The sequence below is a fragment of the Vespula vulgaris genome, chromosome 2, assembly GCF_905475345.1.
Source record: "Vespula vulgaris chromosome 2, iyVesVulg1.1, whole genome shotgun sequence".
Classification (NCBI taxonomy): domain Eukaryota; kingdom Metazoa; phylum Arthropoda; class Insecta; order Hymenoptera; family Vespidae; genus Vespula; species Vespula vulgaris.
Window position 1 is genome coordinate 4806179 of NC_066587.1, and position 23200 is coordinate 4829378.

Sequence of the window (23200 nt, forward strand, 5' to 3'; positions counted from 1 at the left end):
TTTGCCCGGTCTTTGAGCTTCTTCTCTTCTCCGTGTGTTGAAAAGAGAAAGAGAAGGAAAAAAGAGAGAGAGAGAGATCCAGCTCTCGCGTGCCGGATTTTCGGTGTAGGCCGAGTTTCGCGGCAAAGGGTGAATTAATGCCCGATGAGAGCGGTCGCAGTTAATAAAGCGGACTTATTAAACGATTACATTAACGCAACCGTCCAAGTCGAAGATTAATGCACTTGGTTCCGCGCACCGAACGTCTCACTCGCGTTTGGTCCTCTTGCGAGCAAGCTAGCGAGCCGTCGCAACGTAGCAGAAAGGCAGAAGCCGACAAGAAATATGATATACACGTTTCCCGTCGCTGTATCGCGGTAGCTTTAAGATAATTACGGGCACACCGTCGATAATTTTTACGAATCGAAGGACTAAGATTAGACTTGTGATTTCTTTATTCTTTTTTTTTTGTTTTTGTTTCTTTCTTTTCTTTTTCTTTTTTTTTAAATCTCATCATCTTTCTTAAGACCTCTTTTTCATCTTGTTCTCTTTTCTTGTTCATGTTCTTGTTCATGTTCTAGTTCTTGTTCTTCTTCTTCTTCTTCTTCTTGTACTTCTTGTTTTACTTCTTCTTCAACTTCTTCTTGTTATTCTTCTTCCGTTTCTCTCTTTATTTCTTCTCTTCTTTCGTCTGATCGAATCGAGAAGTAATTTTAATGCAATTTTAATTACCATGATAACCATTAATTTTCTTTGAATTTGTACGTTCAATGAAAAAGAAAATTCGATCGTTCGGTTATCTTTCCAACAATCAATTCCCATTAGGAACAATTTTCATACGTAATTCGATACGTGCATGTATGATTTGTTAACTCTTCGAAGATTCATTTATCAGGAAAGATAGCCATGAAATTTCTTTAATACGTTCCGCAAGAAATCGTACCTACGTAGTCGTACACATAAAAAAGAAAAAAGAAACACGTAAATATGCGCACATGTATAGAAGATAGTTTCTCTCATTCGAGAGATAATCGTGTTCCTTTTTACGACAAGGTTCTTCATTCTGTACGATCGCCACGATATCTTCGTTTCTTTCGCATTTCTTTCATGCGTTTCTTTAAAAGAGAATAATCGACCAAGTGGTAGACACTAGTCTCATTAAAATTAATTTACAATTAAAGTTAATTACTTTCTTTTATTTTCATTATGACTATTCAAATGTATTAATTATTCCTGTGTATTCGTATCAAAAATCTCCTCTCTCTCCGCCTAACATGGAATTTAATGTAACGAACGACGAGAAGCGAAAGAGTAAACATGAAGAAAGAGTAAGAGTAAATAAGAATGAGAAGGATAGAGAGAGAGAGAGAGAGAGAGAGAGAGAGAAGCAGAGAAAGGACAGTAGAACATTCAGTAGCTATACAAGAGCAGGTGGATGAGAGTAGGCGAGAACACGAAACTACTCGAGAGTGTTGCAGCGGCGATTTTCTTAGCCCACCCGCACCTACCACCACTCGCCTCGATGTCACGTGTTTATAAATAGTGCATCAACGTAATACCCGACGGCTCTCTAGCCTCGACGAAAGATTTACGAACATCGTGGCAAACGGTAACTAGAGCTTCTCGCCGAGACGTCCTGAACGCGGAAAGGAATTTCTCTATATAATAACGAGGGTGTCTCGATCTTTCGTCTAGTTAGCCTTTACCAATCTCATCTCGAAAGTAATAAATATTCTAAAAGAACCAAAAAAAAAAAAGAGAGAGAAAAGAAAAAGAAGTATTTTAATGGAAAATTCATACCTGGCATAGAGAATGAAATGAATCATTTAATTAAAATCACTCGTTTAAAATTTTAATCGTAAAGAGGTAACTACGACGTCATAACGACATTTCACGGTCCCTGATTTTCTTCAACGCGTACCAGCTATTTCTGCTATCCCGAAACGTCGTGTCAGATGTACCCACGCACTAGTAACATCGTGCCACTCTGTAATACGAGCAAAGTGTTCGTGATTTCCGTCGAAATACTAGACGGATTTAGGAATGCCGTGAATTTATGGCAGTCCGTGTAATTTATCCACAAAGATAACGCTCGAATATTTTTGATTATTTTAAGAAATAATTGCATAGGATTCTCAGACTCGATCTATCTTTATCTGATAAAATTTATCATTTTTATTTCTTCATTCGGTCGATTAGATTTCTATAGAGAATATGATGAAATAAAGAGACAGATCTAAGAGGTCCAAGACAACAGAGATAACGAAGAAGAAGATGATGAACCGAGGAAGAGGAGAAAAGGAGAGAGGGACAGATAGATAACGCGAGAGAGATAGAGATAGATGCAGAGAGAAAGAGAGAGAAGAAAGGAGAAGAGCAGAGGAGTAACTCAAAGAAGCACGCGCTGTCCGGCGCGTTGAGAAATGCAGCACAAAATGGATGCTAGCACTCTAGATTCTCCCGCAACGGATTATATATGTACGCATTTGTTAGCTTAATGGAATCCGACGAGCGTATTACAATACATTGGGAAATAATGGAACTCGTACGTTCGGACGAGCACTCACTCTCAAAACAAACGGATTTTCCTTAGTGGAAACGTCTTTCCCTCGAGGTCTATCGCTTAAATGAAACTTCCGCGAGAGTATCGTTTTATGAAACGCGTCGCTCCATCTTGTATTCATCGTCGTTTTCCTCTTCTTTGCTACCCAATAATTTTGCGACGGAATTAGGAGGAAAATGATCGACCATAGAGGACGCCCTCAAGACGATTATTATACTACCTTACTATATTACTACAACAACTACTATTATTACTACTACTATTACTATTACTACTATTACTACTACTGCTGCTGCTACTACTAATACTATTATAAGATCTTACGAGAGACATCTTCATTACCGGTGTTCGCTTTCGCGTGCCCGTAATTACTCCACAACGCACACACGTGTTTTGTAATTACTCGTGAGGAAGGTCTTGATATGACTTAATTCACGCCCATAACGAAGTCCGATATAATTCACGATAATTGGCTAATAACCGACTGTCCGCCGATAACCGACAGCTTTTAGATCGTACATTTTTGTCGGGACGATGGAAAGTATGTGTTATAGGTATTATTCATTGAAAGAAGAGTTCCATCTTCGACGAAATTTCATCCTACTTTTAATACCATGGGAATATATTATGACCATAGACATATATATATATATACACACACACACACACACACATCTATTAACTTCATGGTGGTCTAAATCCGAATCGAATCCACGTTACCAATGTCTTTAGTTAAGAAAAAGACAAGAAACGATTCGTACCTATGTACTTACTTACAACGAGGAACGAATTCGTCAGAATCGATAAAACTAATCCCCGTCAGTCAATAGCGGAAGTTGATCTCCGATAGAAGTCACAGTAATGCATTGCTCGACGTCGCTACTTCCCATCGAGTTTATCGATCTTATATTTTTTAAGAGCAACGACGTTTCACGTTGCTCGAAAAAATGAAAGAGAGAAGGGGAGAGAAAGAGAGAGAGAGAGAGAGAGAGAAAGAGAAAGATTAGAAACGTCCAAGGAGAGACACTTTAAGCGGAGGCGCGACGATCTTCTTCCTTAGTCACTAAATCACGCGATTCTAAGCTCACACAGAAGAGAGTTTATAAATGTATCTCCCACGCCCTCCACTGTCTGGCTGGATTTCTCTCTTTGGATCCTCTTGTTCTTCTTTCTCTGTCCTACGTCTATCTCTCTTTCTCTCTTGATCTATCTTACTTTCTTTCGTCCTTTTTTTCTCAACGGCACACACCGTTGTATTACGTGCGAACGTTTTGGAAGAGTAAATTAATTTGCTTCTTTCTCGACGCGTCGTCCTCTCGTCGTTGTTCTCGAGCGAGTCGTTGCTTTTTGACTCGTTTACATAGGCGTCGACCATCTCGATGTCGGCATCATCTCAAGTTTTAATCAATTTCTATGAATCGATTAAGATATAGTTTATTACACGAGACACATATCGATCTCTTCGAGTCGGTCAAATTTATATCCCATTGAATTTTCGTATGACCGCGTAATTTTTTAAATAGCGTGAATACTGAGGAAATATATCTCCGCCCATGAAAGGGGAGTCTTCGTGTAAAAGCAACTGCTGCTGTAGTCGTCGCCGTCTCGAGTGAACGCGCGCAAAAATGCTCGAAGAGTTGCGAGAATTACGGCGCGATAGTGGAAGTAAGAATGTTAGTTGGCTGGAAGGACGAAGATTTATAATTTTAATGTCGCTCGTCGCCTCTGTTCCGCACGAAAAAGGTTTAAATGCGTGCGAGTCGTTGATGGTGCGACGATGATCGAAGCGTTTAGCGGGTCTCTCTTCGTTAGTAACGGGACAAGGAACGCTTAACGATCGTCTAATCGCTCTACTAGAACGAGAAATTCTAATTAAATCGCGGTGCCAGGATTTTCCTTGAATAATCTAGGAGAATCTTTCGCTTGACTGTGTGAGAAGCAAGACACGATATTTGAAATCGATGGTCTATAGAAATCAGTAATGGTCATAATAAGTCTACTAATGTATCCTGTGAATCGTATTTTTCAAGTTTCCTCTTACACATTAACCTACGATTTACGTCTTTTCCTTTCTTTCCTTTTCTCTTTTTGTTTTCTTTTCTTTTTCAAGCAACCGTCGTAGTAGTAAACTAATAAGACTAATAAGTATAGAAGTAAGAAAGTTGTACAAGCGAAGTGTCCAAAGCTAAGCACATTCGGCGCTAAGCTATTCGGTGCGAGCAACAAGGAATGACGGTGTTCGCGAGGAGAGCGTGAAAATAGACGCTCAATGCCTCATAGTCGCAAGAGAGAGAGACCGTAAGCGCGACACGCCTGCCAACGCCTGTGCGCCCAGCTTGACTGTTATGAACAGCTATAATAACAGTGCTCCGCTCGCCTTCACCAAGGAGTGGCCCTCCTCATTAATGGAACACCCGCGAGACTATGAATCGTCATGGTTTCCCTGCTTCGAGTGAACGAAACCCCAGGGCATCTGCGAAATGCGAATGAATGTACGAAGCGAGTCGCGTCTTTCGAGATTATCCCTCTCCCTCTCTCCCTCTCTCTCTCTCTCTCTTTCTCTCTCTGGACTTTCTCCCTCTTTCGTTGCGCTCGTATTGTAACGCCGATGACAATAATAGCCAGGACAAGTAGTCTGCGACCGCGTCCGGATGAGAAATGATCGGCCCCCGGAATCGCCTCGAAAATTGCCCGGAGTCGATTTATGTCTCGTTATTTGGATCATCTCGATCCCACGAACAACGATAAATCTCCTCGTCCTTCCCCGTGCTCGCTCCAAATTTACTGCCCTTTTTATCGATACCGCGCTTTAAGTACTCGCGTGAAACCCTCGCTCTCTTTCTCTCTTTCTCTCTCTTTTTCTCTCGCGTAGGCCTCTGCGAATAGTAATTGCTTTTTAATTGGCGCTTCGCGAGTCTCTCTTTGCTCCTTCCTTTAGCTCGATCATCGCGAAACTCTTGGAACATTTTCTTAGCCCTTAAAACGCTCGAGTAAAAATAACGATTTCTTCTCAAGTAACGTTAATCTTTTCTTTTTTCAGTTATTCCAGAATCTCGATTCGTTGAAACGATATTTCGGAACGTTATGCCCTATGAAATGTTGCAAACTATTATATATTGTCCGTATTATGTCAGTGACGGTCGGAAGCTGCGAACGGACTGACGATATCTATCTCGGACGTTTGATTTATGACCGCTCCGCTTCGGGCTCCCTCGTAAACGTTATATTAACATTCTCCTAGTGGGCGCATCGTAGAATTTTCGGAAGAAGATCCGAGAACTCATAAAGCGAATATGCTTGAACTCGGATTATCCGCCCGTCGATTATTCGGATTGCCAATTAACCGAGTCACCGAAATCCTGGAATTCGTCGTTATTTTCGTACGCTTTCATGCGTATTAGTTCGTGTCACATTTATTCCTATTCTCACATAAATATTCCCTTAAATTCATTCCATAGATACTTGTTTTTCCATAGATATTTGCGTTCGTCCGTATCGATCCAACGAAATTTCCTCGTTATCCGAATCTCATTTGTCCTACAAATTCTCAAGTAGCAGAAAAGGACTGTTATCATCGTTATCGTGCTCTTATTTTTCTTACAGACGAGTACCTAGACGTTGGCGGTGCGAGTGAGGGCGTGCTGACGTGAGACGCCATGACGCTGAGTGCGTTCCAAAAATACGACGGCACTTTGGCACGGCATACTCTGCGCCCACTGAGTTTAGCGGTTGTTTACATCGATAAAGAAGCTGTTTCAAGTGCCATTCCGGGCCATTAGTGACCTCCTACATTATCTAGAAATCCAACGGAATCTCGGGATATCCCGTGAAAACTGGATAAGCTAACACGTCTCTTTCTTCATCATTATATCTCAATAAAGATGCTAAGAGTTATCGGTGTAATTCACTTGATACTAATCAAATTTCATTTCTACATTGACATAATTCATAAATTCGTGCAACTTGGAGGAAGAAATTAATGCTCACGTGAAACAACTACACGCGCTCGTAGGGTCTCGAGAAAAGATAGTTGTTTTCGGGTTTATGCGATGCGCCGAGTGACGTTTAGTGGGTGTTTTCGGTTTCCGTTTTGGTTCCGAAACGAGGTGTTAATTCGTTCGCTCGAAAACGCTGGATCACGGAGTCGTGTCGACAGTTGTGAATTATTATTACGTTCCACTTCGTCGCCACGTATGATTCGTGAGAACGAGGTAACAGTATTTTTCTTTTTCTCTTCTCTCTTTCCTTTTTTTGTTTTTCCTTATCGAGATAATGATTCTCCGCTTTTTGATGAAGTACGCATAGTATCTGCATAGGTCGCTTTTCTCTGTTGATAGAAACGAATCGTTTGAATCTGTCGGTCCCATCTGTCGGATGGAAATAACAATAAATTTAATGACGAGTAGTAGCGACTTTCACGAAATAAACAAATACGTAGACTTCCTACGGTGATAGAGATCGATCAGAAACGAGTTTCGTTCTACTTGGTTCGCGGAATGACGGATAAGATAATTTAGATGGACTTTCGGATAACGCCTTGACGGTTTCATCGTTATTCAAGCAGAAAAAGATATCCTCTAGAAGAAACATTTATCGATAAATAAATTTATAATAATGATAAAATAGGTTTATAATGATCTGTAAGACCGAGCATCGTTCGCACAGTGAAGGACGAAGAGAGAAAAGAACTTTTCTTTTCTGTAATTATTCTACTGCGGTCTTGAAGTTTTCCATGTTGTCGGGATAACTGACATTGCTTCTTCATAGTCGAGTTCCATAGTTATTATATTCAGGTTGACTTCAGCGATGCTCAACATTTTTTTCCATGCAACATTACGAAATTAACGTGGATTCTCTGTTGGTAGCAAGACTATCAAACTACTTCGTCTCTTGACTCGAGAAAAGGCAACCTACAGCATTCCATGCTTGCTCGTTCTTCCAACGGTGCTTCTTCTTATTAAAGTTGAAATCTCGACGCTTCGTAGGGCGTCCATCTTTTCTGTAGTTGAGTAAGTTTCAATAAAAATTATAAGTCTCTATCGCTAACATAATCGTATAACGTTCGAGGAATATCCTAGTAGACCATTTCAACTTCAATATGGTAATATCATGTTTATCTTATCCGATTGAATTTAATCTCCTAATTGAATTTTCCCGGAGTCGAGATTTAGTTAAATCGATTTCTCGGACACGAGAACGGTAGATTCGTTTCATTTCCATCAAAATCATTAGATCCATTTTCAAAATAAAATTGACAAATATACAAATATATTATAATTGCTCGTTTAATAGTATAGGATAGAAGTTCATTCGGAAAGGTGACTAAAGTAATCGTATATTTTAAATGTATGCCTGCTTAATAACACATCGGGTTTATCTGCCGTGACAACTATTTCTTCTCCTAAATCACTATCTAAATGCTATGCCGACTAATATATATCATCCGAACGTTGTAGAACCTGTATTTAAGCCATCGATGGCGACTGAAAAAATTTACGCCCGGTACCATTATAATCCCATTAGCGTTGTTCGTTTGGCTAAAGTGTCTCTCTCCGCTCGTAAATACGCGTCGACCGTATCATTAACGCGTATTTCGCCCTGGGATTTCAACCTATGTGGGAGTTCGTTCTTGATATGTTTAAGAACGCTTACGAAAGATCCTAGATTTCTCTTAATTTAATAGGATCCTGTTACTTATTTCTTCGTTTCTATGGAAGCAACGATAACGTAGGTTTACTACTATTACGTTGAAAATTTTCAAGCATGCTTTGTGCATACAGAGGTATCCAACTATTCTTTATAACATAAATATCTCTTGAAGAAAGGTACGTAGGTACTGCGATAGATTCGTTGCTGCTACGTCCGGTGGCTCGCCCAGCTTTAACTAATACTAGTATCACTATATTTCAAACTATTCCACGTTTCAGCGATATATCATAGCGATGCATTTAGCTGTCATCGCTGAAAATACCAACGACGCGGAACTGGACGAACGGAATGTGCTGCGTTCGAACAATGTAATAAACGGCCAATGTTCCCCGTGTTCTCTAATTCCGCGTGCCACTTAAAGCGGCCGACATCTCCGACTTTTCGTCGCCCATTGTCTAGGCATTTATAAGTATCCCTAACTTTCACGAGGTTAAAAGAAAGGAAAAAAAAGGAAGGAAGAAGAAGAGGAAAAAAGAAAAACAAAAAGAGAATAAATATGCGTTTCGCGCGGTTGAACGCATCTGCCATGTGGGTGTTACCAGTAAATCTTGCGTACCATGATATGTCAGACAAACTGTCACACGGTACGCCGTTTTACAATGGCATTACCGTGCATACATGTATCCATACTTATATATAACACATATGTACATAGACACGAGTGTCGCGAAAGCGTGGGTTAACGTTTACCGGCATTGTACAAGAAGCTTTGTAAGAGACGAGTTTAAAGTCTCCGACTGAGAGTTAACAGATGCACCCTAAAATCGAGAAACGTCCGTCGACAGTAGAACACGTCGCTGAGTTTGCCTGGAATTGTGTGTAAAAGAGAGAGAGAGAGAGAGAAAGAGAGAGACGAATGCTTTTGTGCGAGCTACGTCTTCATTTCTTGCGACTTTACGAGAAGGAGAGAATCAAATGTACACTCGTAGCTTTTCGAGTCGAATCTTTCGAAAGAAAGAGAGAAAGAGAGAGAGAGAGAGAGAGAGAGAGTGAAAAAGACTAAATACTACATTATAGTCATCTTTATTAAGAAAATGATTTATTAACAAATACAATAAAGAACAAACTTATAGCGTACATTTATAAACGTAAATCTCTCGATCGTTCTTTCTCAAAAAGCAATAAAAATTTCATTTCGTAGTCGTCGCGGACAAACGAGCGTCATTAATATCGGTGTTTTCTCGGGTTTCGCACGTATGTCCGCTCGTCGGTAGACCATTATGCGATTTTACGCGACGAGCATAACGTTCCCCCGGCTCCGGTCGCCCGCCACTCTACTTGAATATTTTGCAACTCGCGTGAAATCTAATTAGTCTGAAAAATGATAAACTTTGGTAAGCTCGGTGTGGATCGTAGGGTAGGACAAGAAAAGACCGAACGAATTGACGTTAATTACTTTTTTATGTGCGCTTCTTGGTAAAGTGGTTCATCGTGTGGGAGAAAAGAAAGAGAGAAACAGAGAAAAGAGAGAGAGAGAGAGAAAGAGAGAGAGAGAGAGAGAGAGAGAGAGAGAAAGAGAGAATATGATAGTAAGTAGGGAGTGAAGAGAAAAGAGAGGAGAACTAACGCGGACTTAATCGACTTTTAATGCGTATTAAGTCGCGCGCGAATCTATCTCTCTTACTCATTCATTCTCTCTCTCTTTCTCTCTCTCTCTCTCTCGCGTGCACAGAGGCTATGGCGCTCTGTGGAAAGCGGAAATCTGTTGAAGGGCGCTCGAGGCTATCCGTAACGTTCTCAGCATCATTCGAGACGAGACGAGAGCAAACCAGACTCGGCTTCAGACTCGGCCGAGACGTTTTACCCAGACGAGCCGGATCGACGCGGAGGATCTCGCGAAAAGCGAGAAGAGTCGACACGAGAGAAGAAGCAGCGTATTCCTGGTCGACCGCGCAAAAACGGGCCTCGACCGCATTTTTGGCCGTGTGCGTGCGAACGATATCGAAGAGGAAGAGGAAGAGGAGGAGAAAGGCAGCGGGGGAGGAAAAAGAAGAAGGGTTCGTTCTCTCTCTCTCTCTCTCTTTCTTTCTCCTTCTTTCTCTTTCTCTTTTAACGAACGAAGAAATGGATGATGCGTCTGCATCCTTTGGAGACGAGAAGAATATGGTCGCCTGGGGGATAGCAGATGGTTTCCCTTTTTCTACGCCGAGCGTATAACCTAACACGGCGAAAAAATTTTTACTCTCGCGGCACTGTCAAAATCACTGAGAGAGGAGCTCTTATTTATTGGAGACAGGTTGCTCATTCGTGTTCCATCTCTTTACATTTTTCTTCCTGCTTCGTAACCGTACTTGGCTTTCAAAGGAAATACTTCGAAAAGGACAGCGTGTGTAAAAATAACTCGTTCATTCGTTAATCGTAAGGAGAAGGAGAATATATTTGTTCGTTCGTTCGGTTTTTACTTCTTCTCCTCTGTTTTTTTTATTTTCTCTCTTTTTTCTTTTTTGTTTTTTTTTCTTTCTTTCTTTTCTTTTTTTAGCAATTTCAAAAGAAAGAAAATCAATTTCTCGTTGTCGAAAAAAGAATCGAGAGCCGGTCTACGTTTGGCCCCGACGAAGAGCGATCTAAGTTTGCCACAAACTCGGACAACTCTGATATATTAGTTTCATGCGCTGTTACATAACCGTGGAGATCTTCGCCATCGCATACTCGACGTCAGCCTCGTCGCTGTGGATGAAAAGTCGTGCTCTACGAGAATGCCTCCATCTTCTCTTTTTCCTTTCTCTTCCCCTTCCTCTCTCGTTCTCTCTCTCTCTCTCTCTCTCTCTCTCTCTCTCGGCGTCGTTGAGTCTATGGCAAATTCGCAACGTTTTAGCCCACCTTGCCACACCAGACACTCTTCTTCTCGTTCTCCTCTTCAAATCATTAGTTTTAACGATCCGACGAACGATCGCTTAGAACGTCTTTCGACTATTAAACGTACCAGTCGTCGTTTATGAGAGAGGGAGAAAGAGAGAGAAAGAAAGAGAAAAAGAAAAGAAGAGAGAGAGAGAGAGAGAGAAAGAGAGAACAATTATTAATAGGTCTTTTGCTACTGCGAATGTTTGACGATCGAAATGTCCGAACTCGCGTCGAAAAGTATTAGAAACTTGTCGAGAAGTTACGATCGACAATATCTGAGAGTTTCTTTTTATTGACGACGCAATGTCGAATATATTCTCGCCGTTCGCCGTCATACTTTCTATGTAAATTAGTCAACGATGAAGGAGAGAAACTAAGAGAAAAAGGACCAAAAAGAAATAAAAATAAGAAGAGCAAGATAAGGAGAAAGAGAGAAAGAGAGATTCAGCTTACTTGCCCGCAGCTATCTTTTACGAGACGTATAACATACCTACACGTATACTTGTATATTCCCTCGTAAAATTGTCAATGACGATGATTACCGCACAATTACAAGTTCGCGTATCGGGCAGCTATTAAAAGTATAACTGGGAGGATCCCGAGGAAAATAATTTCTCTCGATTATTCGTTCGTCCGTCGTAACGTCGTACGTTCAAAGATTCTCGCTAATCGACGTCTTTCGTAATCTCGATTCTTGTTGCGTGCCTGCGATTAGCGCGAGGCACCTTTGGACGATTTAAAACGGTGCATATGAAGTGCGAACAAGTTTTAACGATCGTATATTATCGACGATTTCGATTTTCCACTAAATCGTTTTCTACCATACTTCTTCCCTTCACTTTCTCTCTCTCTCTCTCTCTCTCTCTTTTTCCTTCTTTCTTTTTTAACATACGTTCGCGTTAGTTACTTAGCTTGAGCAACATGGATCACGTTTGCATCGATTTTCTCGTATCTTGCGGGATTTGACGTATCGCGGTGTTTAAATCGCGGACCTGTTTTACAAGGTATTTCGATCGTAAAAAGAAATGACAGAAAGAGAGAGAAAGAAAAAGATAGGTCGTAGATCGCAATATGCGTAAAAAAGAAATCGATACCGATTCGATACCGATTCGAATCCACGAACTGGTTACGTCCACTTGATAACGGGACAGAGAGATTTCTTCATGAATTTTCATATTCGAAACGGAGAAAATTAATCAAAGGCGAATCAGATAAGCTTTGGAAAGGAAAGTATGTTGGGGAAGTGAAAGAGAATTCCAAAGGGGTAGGAAAAGTAATCTTTCGTCGGCATCTCGCATTACATCAGATTAGATCGCGAATATTTCGTGGCGAACAACGTCGAGGTAAAGACTTGCGTGTCGTCTTGGCTTTCGAGAGAACAACGGAGTAGGTGGTGAGAGATAGAGAAAGGAAGAAGCAGATAAAGAGAAAGAGATGGAAAGAGAAAGAGAGAAAAGCGAGAATAGATGTCAACTCGCGTTCCGTTGTTTCGTCTCGAAACTCCACGACACTTCGGCATGACGGGTACACGTGTACGATTGTTGTCCGTTCTCTCCCGAGAGGCCACCCACCTTAACCACGTTATCGTGCTCACGAGAATACAAGAGAAAGAGAAAAAGAGAGAGAATGAGAGAGATAGATGGAAGAGAGAAGAATGGAGAGATAGAATAGATCCCAGAGGAAGATGCGAGCTTTGCCGCAGCGCGAAATCTCTGTTCATCGTACGTCGAGATCCTCGGCACCGTGCTATATATTATCGTCGTTATTATTACACCTTCGCCACCCCCGACAACGACCGAGCGGCCAATAAAACATCTTTCTCTCTCTATATCTCTCTCTTTCTCTCCCGTTCTTGCGCCATCAACGGACTAGCGTCATCATCAATTTCAATGATTTAGTAAATACTTTTAACAAGATTAATTGCAACGTATATATCAAACTCCCACACGGATATATTATACCCATGCGTCTAAGATATATGTATGTACGAGGATAATTTTGATAAAATTATCTTTCGGGAAATGCTTCGGTACTGATATTAAAAATGTTACACTAAGTTATAAACGTGTTATTCAGCGATTCGCTTTTCATTTAAGATCTTTAGAATAGAAATGAAGTAGGAAATACTACGTAGCTGTTAACGATCAACGTTCTTACATTATCAGCTCGTTCGCGACGACGATCGTCGTAGTCTTTCCGGAATCGTTTGGACTTACCCGTGTCATCCGTCGAGCAAGGCTAATCGAAACACGAGTGTTCCGTTTTGAACATAGACCCGACGTACTTTGACGTTGGAAGGCTTTTCCGTCGTTGAACAATATTCAACACGAGCGACGATCTTACAAACGAGTTAGCGAGCGTCACACAAGCCGGCCATCATAAATTATATTTCATACGCCGTTGGAACAATGCACGTGACGGAGATGACTACCACTGCGCCTTCTCTTTACTATCTCTCTTTTTGCCAGGCCCTGGTTTCTATCTGTCTCGTTAAATCCACGCCCGTCCTTTCGCTACTTCTTAGAGACGATTAACGCGCGAACCAGCTTATTAATCACGCGTCATTGTTCGCCAACTTGTGTAGTACGTCTTACAAGAAAAGTAAGGCCTCATAGGCTTTATATAAAACAAAATTACACATTGTACATCCGACATCAACTTCATCAACTACCTGTCCAATTACGTTATCAAGAGACATTTGATTTTGATATGAAATATTCTTTTTCTCGACGTACATCATACATCATACGAAAGCCATTCGGGGTAGCAAAATACTACTACTATATAATGCATCCTCGGTTGGATTCCTTTGGCACCGAACGTATCTACTCCCAAGTGTAATTCCACCATGCTGCTCCCGTTGCTCCGAAAGTTCGCGCGGACCGATGACGGCAATATCGCCGAGCTACATGGTACTTACTCTTAACACGTTGCATACCCGGGCTATTTTCACGTAACTTTCCATTCAGGCCACATGGGCCATATATGGCCCCACGTTATTGCACTCATTGTAAACGCTTATGAAAGATAATTTATGATATTTATAAAACTAAAAAAATAATTAGTGGACAGAGAAAGGTGTAATATATAATATGCACTATAAACACGAAACATATAATTACTGTTATTAATTAAAATATGTTTCTTCAGCATGTATCCAACGAATTTCTCAAGAGTAAATATTCCGTATAGTAATAAATGACCTTTGAGAGAAAGTCCAACGATCCGTCAAGGGTGTGCAAGCCGAATCTTTCGATAAACAGTAATATAAACTCTTAATAAGAAACAACGAATGAAATTAAAAATATACAATTGATAACTTCAAGATATTAACACAGTTATAACAGTACGCTCTGTTATAAGTCGAAAACGATCTACTATGTCGCGTGACCTGTCAATGGGCAACGAAAATTGCATCGTAAGTATACGAAAATTATGCATCCACTGATGACATTATAAAGTATTTCTTGAACGCGTCTCATTTTACGTAAAATGACTGCAACGATTTTAATAGAAAATTCGATGTGATCCAGCGGAGTCCACGTGGCATTCGATGTATTAACGCCGACTAAGAGTTATCTCAGAATATTTTCTGATTTACATTGTTTAGAATCGTTAAACTCTTCATTCAATTCTCAACAATTTCAGCATCGTTACAAAATCTGCAAGCTCGACGACGGAAAGCAAATGAAAAAAAGAAAAGAGAAGAAAAGAAAACAAGAATTAATGATCGATCGGTTATTAAACGAAATTCTATGAAACAAAAAGTTATATCGTTTAAATAAAGAAAAACATCGATCAGAAAGTTGGACAAATAATAGTATTATTTGTAGTCTAAGCGACGAGCTTTTTCCTCGATAGCTTATATAAGCGAGACAACGTTGGATGGTACCGAAAACCACACGAAAAAGAGGACGTCTAGTGGCGTCGTAGCAGAGCGTCGCGACGGTGCAAAGTTTGCGGACAGACAGACGGGCAGCCACCCACGCGACGCTCCGCTGGCGTTCTCCATTTATCCGTCCACCCTGTCGTACGTCTTGGCAATCGCGAAACGATGTGACCGACGTTTTCGCACACACGTACCACTTCTCTTCTCTTTTCTTCGCAGAATCCACAAGCGAGGACTATCATCGTTCATTCCGCAGCCTCCTCTACAAGCTCTTCCTCTCTCTTTCTCTCTTTCTCTCTTTCTCTATTTCTCTCTCTCTCTCTTTCTGTCTCTCTATCTTTCTTTCTCACATTTTCACGAGTCTCCGCATCCTCGTACTCTCGATGTCACTTTCGGTCGACGTTGCGAGCATATTCAAACCCTCGACTATTCTTCGTTACTATTTCAAGCTCGTGTATTCACGAAGATTGTACAACTCTGGTGGCACTCTCCTGGCCTTTATCCAGGGCGATCGTCCAATCGAAAGGATCGTCCTCGTAGTACAAGGCACGAGGACGACAGAATCCTTCTCTCCTTTCATGTTAATCATTCAAGATTAACAGTTCATGACAAGAAGCTAGATAAAAACAAGAAGGAAAGCAACTTTTTCTCCTTCTCGTTAAATCCTCCTGTCTTTATTTTTTCCCTTCTTTCTTTCTTTCTCTTTCTTTTCTTCTTTTTCTTTTTTCTCTCTTTATATTTCTCCTCGCTCATCTCTATAGATCTAATCTATCGTTCGAGATCTAGGATTAGCTTATCGATCATTGTCAAGTTAGAAACCAGCTTAGTCACTTTCGCGCTACTCCCGTGTTTTCAACGCGCGTAGATATATATCTGTATTTTATGTCTCGAATCATTAATAGATCGAAAAAATGTTGATCGATGTGTTATCGATTCGTACTTGAGAAAAATGATTTTGTTTTTTCTTTGGATGCAAAAAAATCTAGTAGGCTAGCAGGTTCGTTCTCTCTCTCTCTCTTTCCCTCTCTCTGTCTCTCTCTCTCTCTTTCTTTTTCTTTCTTCATTAACTTTCTTAGAGAGTACAAGAAAAGGGGGGTATCTTGAGAACGTAAAGAAGCATTCGGAATCACGGTAACCTTAAAGGTCAAGACTCTTTCCGCGCGTGAGATTGTCGCGGAAGCTGCGGGTCCTTCGATGTCGTACTCTATCCCCTTCTTCCTTCCTCCCCCGTCTTGCTATGTTCCGCATAAAGAGAGATAGAGATAGAGAAAGAGAGAGAGAAGGATGGTAGTACAGAGAGCCTTGGAAAGCGCCAGACATCGCCGGCAATAACTTGTTGCACCCAACCACTTGTTGCACGCCTCTCAAAATTCTTCACGCCTCGCCAAGCAATTTTACCGTAAATTGCCTCTTCGGGAAAAAATCCTCGCGTGGCGTATCTCATTGGTGGCGAGGCGAAAAGACCGTGGTTGTGTTGAGAGAGATAGAAAGAGAGAGAAAAAGAGAGGGAAAGAGAGAGACAGAGAAAGAGATAAGAAGAGAGAACTGGTCGCGAGAACATTGCTCGTAGAATTCCGAACAGGAAGAGGACCAAAAGGAAGTCAATGCAGACAGACGGTAAAATAATGCAATTTATAACTATATTATGCATCGTAATCACACAATCTCTCTCTCTCTCTTTCTCTCTTTCTCCTTCTATCTTGCCTTAGTGATGCATTCGAAAGAATTCATAGTTAAATGCTAAGAATTTAAATATTCATCTATGTCTCGTTCGTATTAATCCTCTACATATCCTCGTTTAATAATGAATAAAATTATTAAAATAAAATTGCAATAGAATAATAATGATAATAAAATAATATTAAGAGAAGGAAGTATTGACTTTATATAAATAATGATAATTCTTTATGAAACAGTTAGGGGAAATAGCAATAAATATTACATTTCATTATAGAATCTATTAACATTTAATTCGAAATATTTGTTTGTAAAATCTATAGAATTCCATTTGAAATAAAACGTTCGATATATAATAAATCAATTGTGTTCTTTATTGTCTATTATTTTCACCCTTTTTTTCTTTCATTTCCTATTATCTAATGAAAATTCAAATCTTACGAAGAGATAATCAACGCTTTCGCTTAAGATAATTTGTTGTTAGGATAATTAAGATCAATGAAGTCATTAATTTCCTAGATTTCCCCCTTTTTTTTTAATTGTGATACCTCGAAAAAAAAGCAATAAAGAAGAGATAAAAGAGGAAGAAAAAGAAGAAATAATATCGGAAAAATTGCAAAAGGTGTGAATCAACGTTCAACGTTCGAGTTGCATAACACGAGACCTAATACGTTGATTAATTTATACACCGAGATATTTTACGAAAGAGAATTAACAAGTTTATCGCATCGTGATTACGTATAAATAGACATTTTTCCAATTTTCAATGGCTAAACAAATATTTCATTGTTAAAGATCCTCGGCGATAAAAGTGACAAGAAAGAAAAATAAGCAGCAAGAACGAGAACGTCGAGAAAGAACGATTACGTTGAATTTCACAACGTAGACTATACTAGCATAGATATTAGTAATTTAATCTCTTAATGAGGCTATTTGAATGATTAGCTTCGCAAATGACTGCGGAGTTTACGACAAAGTAATAAAAAAGCAAAGAAGAAGGGCTAGTCTTTGGTCCAACGAGAGATTAGCGAATCTTTCCGATCGTGTTTGCAAGTTTGTTTTCTTTCTCTCTCTGTCTCTTTCTTTTTCGTGTTTTTTACACACACGGATACCGTTTTATCAAGACGAACCATCTGTCGTCGTCATTCGAACCGATTACGAAATCACGCCCGCATGCCGCAGCCTTAAAACCAATTAAGACACCGGCGATCAAATTATTCGAACGTGCCGCTCCTTTGACGTCGTCGTACCGCCTCTATGGTAACACGATTTCTTTTTTTTACATAGGTATTAGTGTGCGTGTACACGAGTAATATCGACTTTATATTACATAGCTAGAATGAAATACGGAAGCGAAACTTCTCTAGAAGCACTTAGTGTCGTTACATTAGATCGGTTATTGGAAAATTAACGTAACTTTATGTTCGTTCATCGATCCATGGCATTTGAATTAACAAAAACAAATAAGAGATTTTCAAGGGTGACTGGAGACGTTATCGCAAAGTGATAATTCTAAATATCGTTATTACAGATACATTAACGCGTGAATAGAAAACATTAGCGTTTCGCTCGAACAAAACTTTAAGAGGGACGGTGACTTTTGTAGATGGACGTGCTACATCGAAGCGGGTTCCTTTGAAAGAGGAGTAGCAACACGTGGATTTATTAAACGTTGAACGATGCGTAGTACATCAAAGCGGGTATTATTAGGTTGTGACATGGTTGGACGAAAATAGAGCCTCCCCCGCGCTCGTACGTTCCTTCTAGTACGTATCTTCGTCCGTATATTCGTCCATCCGTCCGTCAGTTCGTCCCTGCGTTTCAAATTTCTACGGATATCTCGCTGAGCTATGGAGTTTCCGACGAGAATGGAGCCCGTGAATCATCGCGTTTCTTACGTACCTCCTCTTCGTCGTCATTCTAATCCACCTCCTTAGTCTTCTCCAAGGTGGTTCATCCTCCATAACGAAGCGAACAGATTTCTTTACATTCAACATTTTCTAAACGCAATGTTTAGACTTGTAATATAAAAATAATTATCGACATACGTCCTTTACATTTTAATAAAGACTGGTCTTTAATAAATCAACATAAATTATAAGCGTGTTTCCTCGTTATATACCTATCGAATCGCGTTCTATTCGATGTTTAAAAAATATCACGACGTTTAAGTGTCCATCGATGTCTCTCGACGGCGGAAAGAGGACGTTCGATTATTAACCAAGAAGCTATTCGCATATCAATGTTCTGTCTACTAATTCTATTATTTACGAGCGATATCGTCGACGAAATATATTTATATTCCCCATTTTATTGCCATGGTCTATAAAGACTTTAAAATATTTATAATGACGTATGGTTGTATTTTTCGTAACGACTTTATAAATTCGTAAACACGTTTGTATGACGAAATTTGGGTTTTAATTGACTGAAAGTTTTTCTGTTCGATCGTTCGAATATGTTCGACCGTGAATTTTCACGATATTTTCATACGTAGATAAATCGAAACGAAAGAACAGTTTACGACGTGTTCGATCGATTACCAGGATCGACGTTATTATACATCGTCGATGTCTCCTCGACGAATCCTCTCTCTTTCTTTCGTTCCTTATCCCCACTTATCTCATTAATATACTCGTAGCTCCCATAATCGATATCGGTAAGATCTAAGTTCACGGCAAAAATCTTTTTCATAGATGCAAACGAGTAATGGCGCGGCATTAATTAGCGTCAACGTCGTTGAAGTGTGCTGCTCGATTCTAGTTGCGTAAACGCGTTTAAACGAACGTACATACGATGTCAGTCTCTAACTCGAAGCGAAATACATCAAAGAAAATAGTAGAAATCGAGTAATTCGATTAATTGAATCGTAGAGATTCGTTACTTCGAGGTTGTTTATCCAATGCGTTGTAGTAGCAAGATATTAGAACGTAACCACAATTGGAATACTCCGGAGAAGCATCGCTTTATTTATAATGCGACAGGAGGAAGCGACGTGAGTTTCCCTGGAGTGTAATTTCTTTTTTCTCTCTCTCTCCATCTCTATCTTTTTCTCTTTCTCTTTCTCTATCTCTCTCTCTTTACCATTCTCGCATTCGCCAACTCGTACGATCCGCATTATACGAATGCAATTTATTATTTGCCTGCGAGCGGCCGTGCACTGGACCGAAATGAGATGACAGAGACGTTAACGAGAACAAAAGTAGCCGAGTTTTACCTGGCATTTCGTATTACGCGCGTTTCTCCTTATCCAAAACGATGATCCACGAGATGACTCGAGATTGCTTACCGTGATCCACTTGATCGACCGTGAATAAATTCGCGTATATATCTATATATTATGTAGATACATACATACGTATAGACATACATACGTGGAACGCTCGTCAGGATTTTTTAGGGACTATCGATAGTGCGATAAAAAAATTTTTTAAACGAACATTCATAAACACTCGATCGTCAATAAATTTGCAAACATAAACATTGCAAGAATACTATATCTTCGATCAAAAAAAAAAAGTCGAGATAAACTTTAACGTCCTTTTTAACGTCGCCATATATAACTTTCTCTAATAACGTTGAAATATATAATATTTAATGATCTAGCACCAAGATGTATTTCTTCGATAATTCGTTCGGGAAAATTATTTTTAATATAAAAAATCGATCCTTCCCGCTGGCGCTTCTTCGCTTCTTCGCTTCTCTATTCGCGCGAAACTCAAAGCGACTTTCCATTTCTTCTGTGAAATAAAAGTAAAGATTGACATACCCAGAGCTCCTTCTCTACCTTTCCCGACGAAAGATGACGTGGAGGAAGAGTAGCAATGAAAAAGAAAATAAAACCAACGACGATCTCAAAGTCTCTCTCGTTCGTTTTAGCTTCGCGCCTCGTTCCATCTCCTTCTCTCTTCCTTTCGATCTCGCGTCCAATCGCGACTCATAACGCGCGAGTTAACGCCATTTCTCTCTATCCTTTTCCTCCTTATTACGGGTGGATGGGCAAAGGGGCGGAGGTAGAAAAAAAGAAAATTAGGTGAGGTGGTGGAAAAGATGGCGAGAGGAGGGACGTGGATTCAACGCAGATATATCAATCCAAGTCCGTATGAATCTCGTTGACAGGCTTAAGGCTCGCGGCGTGAACGAGTCCTGAAGGAGTCCTGGACAGATGCGATTCCACCTGAAAGGGACGCTACGCGTATCAGGACTGTACGTGCTCGCACGTTGAATTAGGTGGAAAGGCAAACAAGACGTTTCTCTACTCGTTTATAGCTCGAACGAAAGGGACGTATGCCAAGCTACGGCCATTAATAAGGCGAACTGTGAATCGAGCATTTCTTTTCTCTCTCTTTCTTTGTTTTTCTTTTTTCATTCTCATCGCGAAGAAGTACGTACGAGATTTCAAATCATTTTGGATTCCACAGCATCGATATAATTTATTATTATTTTCTATATCCCGTTTTATTTATTCTTTTTTTCTTAGCTTTTCGTAGCAGATATCACGTACGAATTAACAACCTGGAATGAGAAGAGAGTATCGTATCGGAAACAAGGAAGCTTCGTGATATACGATTAAAAAACTCATTTTCGTTGCACCTTGCGTGTAGCCGGCCACGCCCGTTAAATTATATTTTTCCAAATAGCTCAGGGTCACGCCCATCCGTTAAGCTCATATTCGATCTTTCCGGTATACGATTCTCCTCGCTTGTGTTTCCTGTTATATCCGAGCAACGATCAAATACAAAATATAGAAAGAATAAAACTTGAAAATTCATTATGAATTCATCCGTACGATTATAAAGTTAAAAATTTTTTCTTTCAAATTCGTAGAATTCTTAGAATAGGAGACGCGTGAATTTATTAATAAACATTCGGTCATTGCTCACGATACCGTTGGAAACAAACTCGCCTCGTTATAGGTTGTAAGACGAAAGAGAAACGACAGGAAATTGACGGAAGAGTTACGAGCTTCTTATGACGAACACCGAGCGGTACGCGCCACCTTTTCATTGTTCGCTTCGTTAAAAGCATTAGCACGGTCATTATTCTTAATTACCACGCACGCTCTGTCGTGCGCGTTGCTCTTCTCGAATGGCATCGTGCGTCGAGTACTTACAGTTCGCCACTACGCAACACCGCCCTCCTTTGTACCTTACGATGCGACATTTTCGTTTTTCTTTTAGCCTTTCCACGATCATTATTTTACGATGCACAGATTCGAAAATAAGTCGACGTGTCTACGTTGAATAGCAATGTATCTCGAAGTTGTAAAAGAAGAAAAAGTTATTTATAAATATCTTCACTTTTAGGAAATACGAGATAAGTCTAAACTTAATTACGTGTATATCAATTTTCAAATGTTCGAAGAATCGCACAGCCATTGCTATTTTCGTATCGAATGCATAAATCCATTTGGTAACGTACTACACGTTTCGTCGCCTACGTACCTATTGCTCTTACGTATCATTTATTTCTCCCTGACATACGTTCGTTTATTTAAAAGTTGCTCGGGCAATAAATGACCGAGTAGTTGTAAGTTCTTAAAGGAATTTTTAAAATTTTCCCACTGTCTCGACATAGATTAATCGCGATAACGATCGATCATACTTTTGAAAAATCGATTTCCGATCTGATATTTGCATATCTATTTACACTGCTCTGTTAGGAATGGAAAGTAAAACTTAAAGGACGTCCATAATGAGCTGTTTATTTTATCTTTGTAAATTTTTATAAAAAACGAGGAAGACGATTTATGCGAACAGAGTGTAGAAACTCGATGAATGGATATCGCGTGAATGACCGAGGGAATAGCCTTAGGAAAGATTCACTTGCATCCGTTGAAGCATGCGTGATCTAGAACGATCGTCTCGAAGTTCTCTAACGATCTTGCTCTTCTCTACTGTCTCCAAATGTTCGAAGGGATCGACGTCTTTGTGATCTTACGCCTGGGGGGTGCATAAATACGTTGAAAACAAAAAGAAAACGAAGAAGAAGGAAAGAGATAGCGAGTCGGTACCGAAGGAAGAGTGAAAACGAAAAGGAACGAAAGAGAGAGAGAGAGAGAGAGAGAGAGAGAGAGAAAAGAAAAGAAAGAGAAAAGGGGGGCATAGCAAGTGGAAAGTGGCAAGCCACCGTTATCGACCGGCCGAAAACGCGCCGCCTCGAGGCTCAATATGCAAACGATGCTTTAAAACGGGATATTTGTGTTTCGCGCGCTCTTCGTTGCGTACAACACACGCATACATAATGATTACGCATCAACACACGCATATATTTTGCTTGGTAGATATACGTATGTACGCCCCTGTCATAAGTGGCTCCGTTCCGTATTTTACTCGAAACTTCACTCACTTTCGACGTAACACCATGCTCCGAGCCGGTATTAGCTTCGACCATCTGGACCACACTGGATAAAGAAAGAAAGTTTCTCCCTCCCCTCTCTCTCTCTCCCTCTCTTTCTCTTTCTCTTGGTTGCTTGCTTACTTGGTTGCTTGCTTGCTTGCTTGCTCTCTCGTGCGAGTCCATCGCTCCGGGGATAAAAGTTG

The 23200-nt window shown here is 40.2% G+C and overlaps 1 protein-coding gene across 3 annotated transcripts in view; it reads left to right on the plus strand.

The window, feature by feature from the left end:
- Positions 1 to 23200, plus strand: part of LOC127072762 (early growth response protein 1) — a 217822-nt gene that overhangs the window by 151306 nt on the left and 43316 nt on the right. Inside the window, exon 3 of one of the 3 annotated variants that reach the window (XR_007785582.1) lies at positions 6146 to 6704. The exons of the other annotated variants lie outside the window; for them this stretch is intronic. The gene's annotated coding sequence lies outside the window, so the exon portion shown is untranslated. Of the gene's footprint in view, positions 1 to 6145; positions 6705 to 23200 lie in introns of those variants that run through there. 3 annotated transcript variants of the gene reach the window in all.